The sequence below is a fragment of the Protopterus annectens genome, chromosome 8.part1 (genome assembly GCF_019279795.1).
Source record: "Protopterus annectens isolate FY-2018-M chromosome 8.part1, PAN1.0, whole genome shotgun sequence".
NCBI lineage: Eukaryota > Metazoa > Chordata > Ceratodontiformes > Protopteridae > Protopterus > Protopterus annectens.
This window is the reverse complement of record NC_056742.1, coordinates 536,011,365-536,023,772: the sequence shown is the minus strand read 5'-3', so window position 1 is coordinate 536,023,772 and position 12,408 is coordinate 536,011,365. Positions and strand designations below refer to the sequence as shown.

General features: G+C 42.1%; 1 protein-coding gene across 1 annotated transcript in view; it reads left to right on the top strand.

The window, feature by feature from the left end:
* Positions 1 to 12,408, top strand: part of EDC4 (enhancer of mRNA decapping 4) — a 2,017,057-nt gene that overhangs the window by 891,624 nt on the left and 1,113,025 nt on the right. The window lies entirely within an intron of this gene.

The window sequence follows — 12,408 nt, the reverse complement described above, 5'->3', positions numbered from 1 at the left end:
GTCAGGGAGGAGGCGACAGCAACCGACGCCGGACCAAGACTTTGGAACTCAGGCCAACTGGGGAACCACCTGACGGCAGGATAACCCAAGTGTAATGACTGCAGCAGTGTTTACACTCGAACATCTACATTTATGGTAGGTACAAAACTGTACTTTTTCCAGTATGTTTAGAAAGGTGTAGTGAGAATCTTGGGACATGGTTGGGGATCTGTAGCAAGCTACAATTTGGATTGCAGTCTTACCGAGTGTTAGTTGTGTCTGGAGAATTTCAGCTGCATTGTGTTTGGCAACTAACCTGAAGGTGTGATTATCCTTTGTGAATATGGACACTCCACCTTTAGTGTTTCGGTCTTGGTTTGGTGGCCGAAAAGTGTGGTAAGAGTTGTAGCCTGATATTGCAGGGGTGCAGTCTGGAGCCTTGAACTAGGTCTCAGTTACTGCACAGATATCGATGTTCTCCATTTTTAGGAGTGCCTTGAGAGAGTGCATTTTGAAGTTTAGACTTCTAGCATTGAGTAGCATTGCCTTCAGATTTTGCATGCTTGTATCTGTTACGGTGGTGGTTTTGTCCTTTGAACTCTGCCTAAAAAAGGCACTATAGGGGTGGCAAGAGCATTAGCCAGTAACCTGAATCCCAGGGGTGACAGGTGCAGACCATCTCTGGCAAAACATCTTGGTTTGTCGATCATGTCATCTCAGGCAGACAGAGACTGGATCCCCTTTGAATGACACCAGAAGCTTAGCCAATTGTTGAAGTCAATCATTTTGTCCTTATACTGTGGTATCATTCTGGGCGAAGGCAGAATGCTACTCACCGCTAGGGTCATACCTGCCTGGGCCACATGATCAGAGAGCTTTTCCATGTCTCTTTTCATGTAGTCCAGGGAGGTACGTCTGAAGTCATTCACTCCAGCATGGAAAGTGACAGAGTCGTATTTGTACTTGTTGCGGAGTGACTTGAGTGCATGCATTATGTGGCGGATCCTGGCACCCGACAGGCAGCTGACTGTAATTTTATCCTTGTTCAGCCTGGTGAATCGGACATCAGTGTGCCTGATTATAGAGTCACCTATGACTAAAGTGTTGGGTACATTGTTTTGCCTTAGGGGCTGTTGTTGGGTGGCACACTGGTGTTGTGAGCTATGTGTCACTTTGGTTGTGACTGGTGTTTCTTTGAGTTTCAGCTTCGGAGGTCCTTGTTGCTTGGGCAGGTTAATGTTAAGGTCCTCCGCATATGTGGGTTTAGTGTTGCTATGTGTGGATGTTGATGGTGTGGGTTTTGAAGGGCTATGTGTTACTTGTGGTGTAGTGCAGGTGTTAACCTTCTCCTCTTGACTGTCTAGCACAATCTTGGCTGGAGAGAGCTTTGCTTCCAGTTTGGCTATGTAAGTGCATCTCTTGCAGGTTGTAGTGTTGGGTGGTAGGAGGAGAGGGTTGTCTGTGTACATGAGGCAGTTGCTGCATTGCCCCAGTATGCCCAGATTCACCAGGTGGACAGAAAAGAAATCACCGGAAGCTGACCCTTGGGCATGCCTTTTTAGGTGCTGTTTTTGTAAAGTACAAGAGCTGTTTTCCCTTATCTTTGCCAAGGTACTTTGCAATTATAGGCTGTTTAGTGCCTACGATTAATTTCTCTTTATTAACAAGGAGAGTTGAGTGCTTGTATCAGTTTAAGGTTTCCTAGTGCTTTCCAGCAGGTTCTAGAGCAAGTGCTAGTCACAGGGGTTCGGATTTTAGTGCTGCTACTGAGAAAACTAGTTCGGTCTAAGGGAACATTTGAAGAGCAGACTTTCTGGCACCTGGAATAGTTTAACCGTGGCCCCACAGTGTTGCTTGATGTGAAAAATGCGCAGACACACGTTTTTAAGCCAGAAAGTTGAAAGGTATAGAAATCAGCCCAAAATGGCTAATAAACTTACAATTTCAGAGCTGGAAACCACTCCTCTAGTGTTAGATAGTACAATGCTCACCACGCCCACTGATAAGCAGTAGGACTTCCCTCTACTACAGCAAGGTTTGGATAACTCTGAACACAGAAAATAAAGTCCTGAAACTAGCAATGCCTGGGATCTGGACTATACTAGCTAGGAAATGAGCAAACAAGATAGTATTTTTTCTTTTTTTTTTTTTTTTTTTTGGTTAAAACAGGCTAAACAATGCAATAATACAGTAAATAAACACAGAAAAGGCTAACGCACTTGAGTGTGTAGCCCTAAACAGTAAATGCAATTAAAACTCTACAAAATTAGCAATTTAAAACTTTTTAAATGAAGCAAGGCAAGTGCACAACTGAAAAATGATTTAAGAGACAGTTAATACAGCAGAATAAGTAGCTAGTATGCATATACAGAAAAGTCTATATATATATATATATATATATATATATATATATATATATATATATACACACACACATATATATATATATATATATATATATATATATACACACACATATATATACACACACACACAGATATATACAGAAAAGCAGCTAAAACACACTAAAACAATTCAGATGGCAGTGCAGCCTAGAACACTTGAGTTGTAGCAATATTAAGGTAAATACAATTTTAATAAATGCACTAAAATATACTCGATATTTCCAAGATGTTTGAGAAGCACAGTCAGAACACAAGGAGATTCAGGCAATTTTTTTTTTATTTTTATTTATTTATTTATTTAAGAAACGGAGAAAGGAGGGACAGAAGGAAAGAAACTAAGTGGGTTGGCCTTCTCAGATGTTCTCTTTGTATTAGGTAGAATGAGCTAATGACACTAGACTGGGAGGAGTGTCCAAGATCGAATTTAGAGTAGGGGCAGGCAACTGCAAGGCCAGTAGGTATAAAGATGCCAATAGGGAGGGAGGGTGGGAAGCTGTTTTAGGCAGAAAACACTACAGGAATGTGTATCACAGCAGAAAACCAGCAGTGAGCCAAATAGCTATGAAGTACAATACAAGTATGCAGTAAAATTGTTATAAATGTCTAGAATAAGCAATAACTACTACAAATAAGCAAAAAAAAAAAGGTTACTTATTGCTATATATCACAGATCAGGTGCTCCTCCTCAGATAGCTCTGTGTGTTTAAATATTAGTTGGTGATCTTCACTTTCCTGGCAAACTGAAACTTTATATTGGGTGTGTTTGTACCTTCACTGTTCAGTTTTCTCCTTGTACACCTTAAACATCCTGTGTGCTTTAGTTACTGTGCCATCAAAACATTTTCCATCTTAGGTCAATGGAACTCTATAAACCAGCATTGGGCCATGACCATTAAAGGGCAGTCCAACTATAAAAGGGAGCAATCCACACGCATTCAGATTTTTTTTTGCTACCTGAAGAAAAAGTTTCTTTTTTTTTTAGTTTTACACTGTTGTCCTGTCACTTGGACTTGTTTTTCTCAGCAATTTTAACAAATTTGTGCACTCATGAGTTATCCATTCAGGTATCGGAACAGTTTGTTTGATTTTGTTCAAGTTAAATTACTTATCTTGACTTATTTCAATTTATAAAGTTATGCTATAAGTAATATATTTTGTATTTAGATAAGGGTGGTAATATAATTAATGAATGTATCATACTAGATAATGTTAACAAAAATTATGTACTGGTAACATTTGGGATTTCTGCTGCAGAAGTCTGACATCTGGTTTGGCTTCCAGAGCTTCTTACCTTTCCCCCTCCTAACCAGGTAGATGCCTTCCTATGTGGACTACAGCATGCCTGTGGTATAAAAGAGGCTTCTACTTTCATCATTTGTAGTTCATTCTTGCCATGGTATGAGTGAGAGAGAGTGGGTGTTCTTCTGTGCAAGTTACGAAGTGTCCTCAGTCTCTTGGTTCAGCCTGCCTTTCACGTAAATACTGCATTGAGGAAAAAAAAACTTACATTTGTGTGTTTGTTTTTAGCTTAAGGAGATTTTAGGCATCAGGCAGATGTACTTCCATTTCACTGTTGCAGTATTCTTTTTAATAGGGATCCCCTGCCAAGTGTGGCGTGACGTCCGGCCTGTATACCAAAGCCTTTAGGTTGCTACGGGTACACTGTACTTCACAAGTATGCTGCCTGCATACAGAGTAGGGCACAAAAGTGACGTCCGGACATACTATACCATCCTCAATACTTTTTTTCCACCAGATGGAACACCATTTCCGATTGTTGGTCTGAACGCTCCCTTTGTTTGCTGGTTTACCAAGTTGTCTTTCAGATAAGTGCCGCATCGGGGTTTTACTCTCATCTTTTTTCCTTTGTTTTCTTGCTTGTACAGTTCATGTCATCCAGAAAGGGTAAATTCCAGTGTGGGAGACAGATTCCCCATAAAGACAGTTATGAGCAGTGTTTATTTTTATTTTGTGTAGGTGCTTCTCACAACCATACATCATGTTCTGTTTGCCAGGCTTTCATCCCAAAAACTCTGCATAGTCTGCTTTCCTTTTTGGTCATGTATTTAGAAAACCGACATCTTATGGTTTTGGCAAAAGATGCAATGGAAGGATCTTCCCGCTGCGAGGGTCAGCCAGATGTGAAGAAGGCCAAGAAAGCTTGGTCTGATTCTTTGGCTATGCCTCCTCTGTTGGATGTCTCTTTTGAGTCTAGTAAAAGCCCGGAAGACCACCTGGCTCCTTTTGCTGGATTCCTCTGTCAGGACCACTTTGGAGGCAGGCATGGATCTGGCTTCATGCACGTCTCTGTAGGCTTGACATACATCCGCTTTAGATGGTCAAGGGAAACTGTGGCTGATTATTACCGAAGGCCCTAGGGGTGTTTCTCAGATTTTGGTTAGGGAGGAGGGGCCGACTACCATTTTAGTGCGTCATACAGGGTCTGAGCCTTCTAAGATTTACAAGGCTGATGTCCCATTAAAGGAGAAACAAAAAACTCAATATGTTTCTCCTGCTCCTAAGGACCCACAGAGTGGATGGCAGAATTTCACTCAAGGTTTGTTTAGTGCACTTATAGGTTTGAAGTGTCCTCAAGGAGTTTCTGTTCCAGCCCCTTCTATTCTTAAGAGGCCTAGGAAACAAGATTCCTCTGAGGAGGAGGATTCAGATGGGGAATCCCTTGCTTGCTTTCTATTCCCAGATTCCTTCTGCATTAGACTATGGTTCTGAGGAGGAGGAGTCCACTAGTCCTGACTCTCCTTTTAAGGAGATTTCCTTTGGGGAAACAATTTCCAGGATGATGGAATTCAAATGAGATTGTGCTCAGGTGTCTGAGGTTCAGAAAAGGTATTATGAGCGTCTGCAAATGGGCTTTCCTAAACTTTCTGCTGTTCCTCCTGTTCTGGCTGCCTTTTTGGATGCCTTTTCTACTGCATCTCAAGCTCCTGATTCTCAGATCCCTGCTCCCAAAAAAACCTGATAGGTTTTATAAGGTGCCTGATGATTGCAAGTTCCATTATAAGTGCCCCTCTGCTGACCCATCTGTGGTGTCTGTGGCATCTGACAAGCCATCAAAGTTACTGCCTTCTACAAAATCGCTTCCTTCTGATAAAGACAGCAAAGCTATGTGAAGACTGGGGAAGAAGTTATGTACCTCAGCTACCCTTGCTTTTAGAGCTGTCAGTTATCAGACCCATATGTCAAGATACATTTTGGCTCTTGTCTCAGGCTTATCAGGTTAATTCTGACCTTCCTGACTCTGAAGAGAAAACTTCTGTTCTCTCCTTGTTAGGGACTTCTCAGGTGACTTGCCATTCTATTAAATGCAGTTATGATGCAGTAGATGCTTCTTTTAGAGCTGCTGCCATTAGCTCTATGATGAGGAGGTATTCCTGGCTTCAGTGTCAGTCTTTGCCTCATGATCTTAAGGCTAAGTTGATGGATGATCCCCTGGATAACAAGCATTTGGTGCTGCTGCTGTAGATTTGTTTAAGTCCTTACACTAAAAGGATAAGGCCTTACAAGATCTGAAACATGTCTTTGTTTCTCCTGTATGTAAATTCCAAAGGCCTTTGTTTGTAGGCAGTCTCACCCTCCATCCAAAGTAAGAATTGTGGTAGAAGGGCTCCCCCTGCTAAGGGTGCCCAGACTGCTTCAGCTCAGAAATCTCCTTTTCCTGACAAACCAGGTGTGCTGTCTGACTATCCTGTTCTTCTCAGTCACATTCTGCGTTTTTTCTTTTTGTCTTTCCCTGTCCCTTCCTGTTTGGTTACAGATTACCCAAGATTCCTGTTTTTTTTTCCATCATTCGCCAAAGGGTACTACATGGACTGGAAATCTCTTCCCCCTTTCATGGGCATTGCTCAGCCCTGTCAGGAACAATTAGCCTTTTTTTCCAGAGGTGCTTCAGGATCTCTTGACTTAGGAAACTGTTCAGGAAGTTGTAATTTCTCAAAGGGGAATGGGTTTTATTCCAGAATGTTCTTAGTCCCCAGAAAAGAGGGCACTTGGAGACCCAGTCTGGATCTCTCTCACCTAAGCATTTTTCTGAAGGTCCCTTCATTTCGGATATTGTCCCTTCAGACTTTGTCTCCTCTGCTGCTTCCTCAGGCTTTTCTAGTTTCATTTGTTCTCCCAGTATTTCTCAGTAGTACTCTGTAGTAAATTTTTTAATTCTGTCAACTCATTACAATCCCAAGACACATGTTTCCAATTCCGTCTTTATTCCCATCACACCTCCAACATTTGCTGTCTATCTGAGGAAAAAATCTTTCAAGTCTGTCTGGAGTATAACAATACCTACGCAAACACTTCCAAAGAAAGATCCTAAACCTCCTGGACTTGGTTGCATACCTGGGAGCCGCACACAAGTTCTACCTTCATTCTGTTGTAAATTCCATTTCCAGTCTCATTTTCCAATCTTTTTTAACCTCCTCTGATTGATTCTTATAGTCATTATGTAATATTTTATATGCCTTGTGATGGCCCACCACTGGACCAATAATCAAGAAGCCTCAATCCCCACAACTGGCAACAGTGGGAGATGTACTCTGGGAGCGTAACCGGTGCGCACACAGTATTTCCAGCTGCAGCTCTCTGCATCAAGTGTAATTTCCCTTAAGAGCACACAGAGACCACAGTCTGGGGCTAGTTTCTCCCTCTTCCTCTAGATCCCCAGTAAAACTCCCCATTGACACAGCTATAGAGTTGAGATCTCAACTGAGTGACGAAGCCAAGACTTCCAGCACCCTCTCAGACCAACCAGTGCTTCGTGTCCCTGCCCAACTAGCTGACACACATACTGTGAGGTTTGATTCACATACACACACACACACACACACACACACACACACACACACACACACACACCTGAGAAAGGCTGGCAAAGGTTTACTAGCTATTTCCCCTTCTGCCCAGACCATCAGGTAGTTTTTACTGCCACCAGTCACTCCTGCCAACTACTTTAAGGTTCTTCCAATGGTACACAATATACTGAGTGATATTAATATTAATACAAGTGGTAGTTTTACCAAGAGCAAGGCTGTTAGGAGTGGCCCACAGAGTGCCACCAAATAAATATACAAGTACTCTTAAAACTTAAATATCTTTACACAGATCAGCCACAATTAAATGTTTAAATATATTTAATAATAAATAATAAAAGAACAAAAAAATGTTCTGTATATATTCACAGCGACATCAGAGTTCAAAACCATAGGAAATATTTAAAATAACATTGCAGTACAGGCTCACACAAATAAAAAATATATCTAAACTAAGCTTCACTATATTCCTGACTGAATCTAAGAGAATTATACTATTCCCTAATTAACTTACTTAATTAGAGCAAGGCAGATATGGTGAATGATTCTGGTCAGGTCCAAGACAGAATGCAGAATGCTCTGTCTCACTGAGAGATTTCTCAAAATAATATCCAAGATATTACTGCTGAGATAGCTTGCAGAATGACATAATTTCTGGTCGTCTGACTTCTAGTTCTCATGCAAACCCGCATTGCTGGAGCTGGCAATATTTAGCATCTGCCTGTAAAAATATATAGACAAGGGTTTTTGCTCAGATCTTTGGCAGATGTTGGAAGTCGTAAAACAATTGCATTCCTTCATGATTCAAGCATAGCAATTAGTTCACTCCAAGGACAATGTGGAAAGCTTCCTAGTACAGACTTTGTGTCTCTGCTGCATTGAGAACTGAAAGATACCATCTTTTATGGCCTAGCTTATAAAGTAATTTAATTTGAGATATTTTTTTAAAGTTTGCTGGACTGAGGTTAATCCTGCACTTTCCTCTGTTAAGCATATACATTTAAACAGATACAAAAGTGCAGGTACATTCCTCTTCTCTTCCAGTAGGGCACAGTGTGGTTAAATTTCAAACACAGCACTCTACAAATACCTTTTCAGCACACACTTCTGTGCAAGCAGTTTGATATACACATGACATACAGTTCTAATACATTTGTAACACAAGCATCTTGTATAAATCATTTCGATATTCACCAGTGTCAGATAATTATTTACAAAATTCCAGCTAGCTGTGCTGGCAGTATCTCCTTTTGTCACACACCCTTTTAATTATTCATTTTTAACAGCAGCTTCTCTTTTAGTTCAACTGAAAACTCTACCAGAGTAGATGTTTCACTTAAGATTCCCATATCCCTTTCTCTTTGTGTATACTGTGATATCAACCCATGATAGGGAAGGCAGTCTCTAGCCTGTAGTCTAAACATTTTCTTGGCTTCATCCCACTAATCCCATTCTTGCCTTTCCTCTCTAGTTGTTTACTTCCGATATTTTAGTTAATTTGCCAGTTTCCTCCAGTAAATTCCAACCTCCTTTGCCTATTTTCTGTGCCCTTACATGCAGTCATCCATATTGGCAAAATCTCCTTTTTCCAATTTCATGTCTGCTTAGTTCTTAGAGTACTTTCTGCTTCTTTATTCTTTATGGTAGTTATTCTTCTTCTTAAGGATCTGCTTCCAAAATCCCACACTGTTTCTATATTTCTTAAAGTCCACCCCCTCATCATAATCCTTCACCATTTTGAATTATAACCACCTTCTTGTGCTGTGTGCACTGTGTAGCTTTAAAATATCCCTTCAAATCAGGTAATCCTTAACCACCTTCTTCTATTGGAAGGATCAGCTTATAGGTTTTATAATGTATAATTTTACAGATGTTCTTCATTCCACATTGCTGCAGTCCTAACCATTGGGTAGTCCGCTGTCCAGTCGGCCCGAATACCAAAGTATATGGCTGACGTCGGTCAAGGCGCATTAGACTGATGTCAGAACGTCAGGGTACTAATGCGCATGACCGACGTCATATCCTCAGTCTTTTTTGCCGCATGGTCCGATGCAGAAGCAGTTTTGCGAGTGCAGGTTGGCGTTCTGAAATTTTCTGAAGTCGGAGTTTCAGACCGAATCAAAGTTGGCTAAGTACCCCGTTGGGGAACATTTTGTTTTTTTCTTGCCTCAGTATTTAACCGGATGTCAGAAAAAGTGAATAACTGTATTTCTTGTGGGAAACAGATACCTCATAGGGATTACCATACTTTGTGTATACCTTGTTTAGGGCCTGAGCACGACGTTGTTGGATGCCGCTCTTGTGCTAGATTTAACAAACGCACTATTAAGAGAAGGTTAGACTGTGCCAGGTTAGTGTTTGGGAAGCGTTGTAATTATAAAATGCCGCCGGATGCTCCGCGCCGCTTCAAAAGCGCAAGGACAAAGCAGCAAAGCCTAGGGTTGAAGAACCGCAGTCCCGGACGCCGGTTCTTTAGAAGGCTCAGTGGAGCCAGAGGTTTTGCCAGGAGTTTCTGTGGAGTCTCAGGCAGAGACTTTACTGTTACAGGATGTGCCCTCTCAGGAGGTAGGCCAGGCTGATGGGATTTCTCAGGTAGCTGTTCTTCCCTCTCTTCCTAAGGCAGTTAGAGCCTCTCCTTCTGTTTCCAAGACTTCCTTGAGAGGTAGGCCAAGTTTAGCTTCAGTGGGGGCTTCTCCTAGCACTTCAGGTTCTGTGCCTAAGAAACATATGCTTAAAATGGCAGAGGATTTGATTACTATGATTAGAGGTTCTATGCCCCCTCCTGATAAGAGGCCTAGGGTGGAGCCTGAGTTTGAGAGTTTTGAACAGTGTTCAGAGGCTTCTGAGTCTTCGGCTGAAGACTTGCAGGAGTTTCCTCATTATTCTGATTCTGATGTGGATGATTCCACTCCTTCAGCTTCTCCTCCTGAGGATTTTTCATTTTCAGAGACTCTGCATTCCATGAGGGAGCATTTTAAATGGGAAGGCCAAGATTTCTCTGATTCCAGGAAGAGGCGTAGGAATTCTTGTTTTACCCCAGCATAGGCCCTTAGCTATACCTCCTGTGTTGAATGTGGTGGAAGATGGTCTTGCAGAGCCTCCTGAATCCTGATGCGTTGCCTCCTGCCATTGTTAAACCTGGTAGGTACTATAGGATGCCTGAAGCTCATAAGTATCTTTTTAAGAGTCCTAGGGCAGACCCAGAAATTGTTTCTCAGGGGCCTAAAGGTGTTAAGGCCTCTGTTGTTAAAAATCCTGTTCCTTCTGATAAAGAGGCAAGGGCTTTGGATAGATGGGGTAAGAAAGTGTATACTTCTTCCACTTTAGCCATGAGGGCGTTGAATTGTCAGTTTCACATGCTAAAATATCAGAATTATCTCCTTTCACAATTAAAATCTAAGGTGGATGCTCTGGCGGAAGGTATTGAGTGTAAAGAGTTGCTAGATTTAGTTCATGTGTCTGAACAAGTGGGTAAGCATTCTTTGCAATGTGGTTTTGATGCTGTGCAGGCCTCCTCGAGGGTGGCTGCCACTGGTTCTGTTCTTCGCAGGCACGCTTGGTTGAGGGATCAGAATTTAGCTGAGCATGTTAAAACAAGGATTTTGGATGCTCCTTTACAGTCTGATGTGTTGTTTGGTTCGCCTGTGGAAGCAGTTTTAAAGAAAATGGAGGACAAGGCTAAATCTATGCAGACTGTCAAAGATTTTTTGCAGGTGCAGCCTCCAAAGTTTAGCAGAAATTGGCCTACTAAGGGATGGACATATCCTGCGTATGATTCCCAGTCTAGGGGTAGGTCTAGACGTGGTAGGGGCAGAGCTCAAGGTTCTTTTAGGCCTAGAACAGTGAGTTCTCCTGCTCAGACTTCTGGTGAGGGCAGGGGTCAGTCCTTTCGTAAACAGACCCAATGACCTGCCTTTTCAGCTGCCAGAGCATTCTCGACTGGCAGTTCCTTTGGGAGGAAGACTGTCTCTTTTCAAAGAAAATTGGGATTTAATTACTCAAGACAGATGGGTTTTGGATATCATTCACCACGGTTACAGGTTTTATTTCCATACCTTGCCCCCTTTCAAAGGCATGCCAGACGTTCCTCCTCCACAAAGGAAAGAGGCTCACAAGCAAATTTCTTTGTTACTCCAAATAGGGGCCATTCAGCCAGTTCCTGTACCAGAAAGGGGCCTAGGATTTTATTCTCGCCTGTTCCTAGTACCAAAGAAGGGGAACACGTGGAGACCAATTTTGGATTTATCTATCCTCAACACTTATCTGGACATTCCCAAGTTCAAAATGTTGACGTTACAACAGCTTTTACCTCTGCTGGGCAAAGATCACTGGATGGTAACTTTAGATCTCAAGGAAGCTTACCTTCATGTGCCAATAAGACTAAGATGCAGGAAGTATCTGCGTTTTCGAGCTGGAAATTCTCATTATCAGTTCTCTGCATTGCCCTTTGGCTTATCTACTGCCCAGAGTATTCACAAAGGTTCTGGCTCCAGTGATAGCTTACTTCAGGCTAAAAGGAATCCAAATCTATCCTTACTTGGGCGACTGCCTGATTCTGGCTCAAGAAAAAGAAGGTCTTCTACAGCATCTGGAATATGTCATAGCAGTGCTAAGATGCCTAGGGTATTCTGTGAACGAAATAAAGTCCAGTCTAGTACCCTCTCAAGACATGTGCTTTCTGGGTGTGAGACTGAATACAGCAGCCCAGATGGCCTTTTAACCCCGGACAAACAAAAGAATCTTTCCAGTTACTTCCATCATCTATCTCTTCAGTCCGGGCTGACTGCAAGGACAGTCCTTCAAGCCTTAGGGTTCATGGCATCTTGTATTCTGGTGCTTCCCAATGCCAAACTGCATATGAGGAAGCTACAATGGTATCTCAAAAATCTGTGGACACAGCACTGCCAGGATTTGGACACTGTCATTCAAATAATACCTTGCATTCAAAAGGAATTTTTGTGGTGGGCTCAGGAATGTCACCTAAACAAGGGACTCTCTGTGACCCGCCAGAGGCAAGTCAGATTCTAACGACAGATGCCTCAGATGTTGCTTGGGGAGCTCATCTAAATGGAAAGTGGATACAAGACAAGTGGCCTGCCAGACTACAGCATCTACATATCAACATGAAAGAGATGTTAGCAGTTCAGTTTGCATTAATTGCTTTCAAGGAGTTACTTCTTCCAGGGCAGGTGTTGATTCTA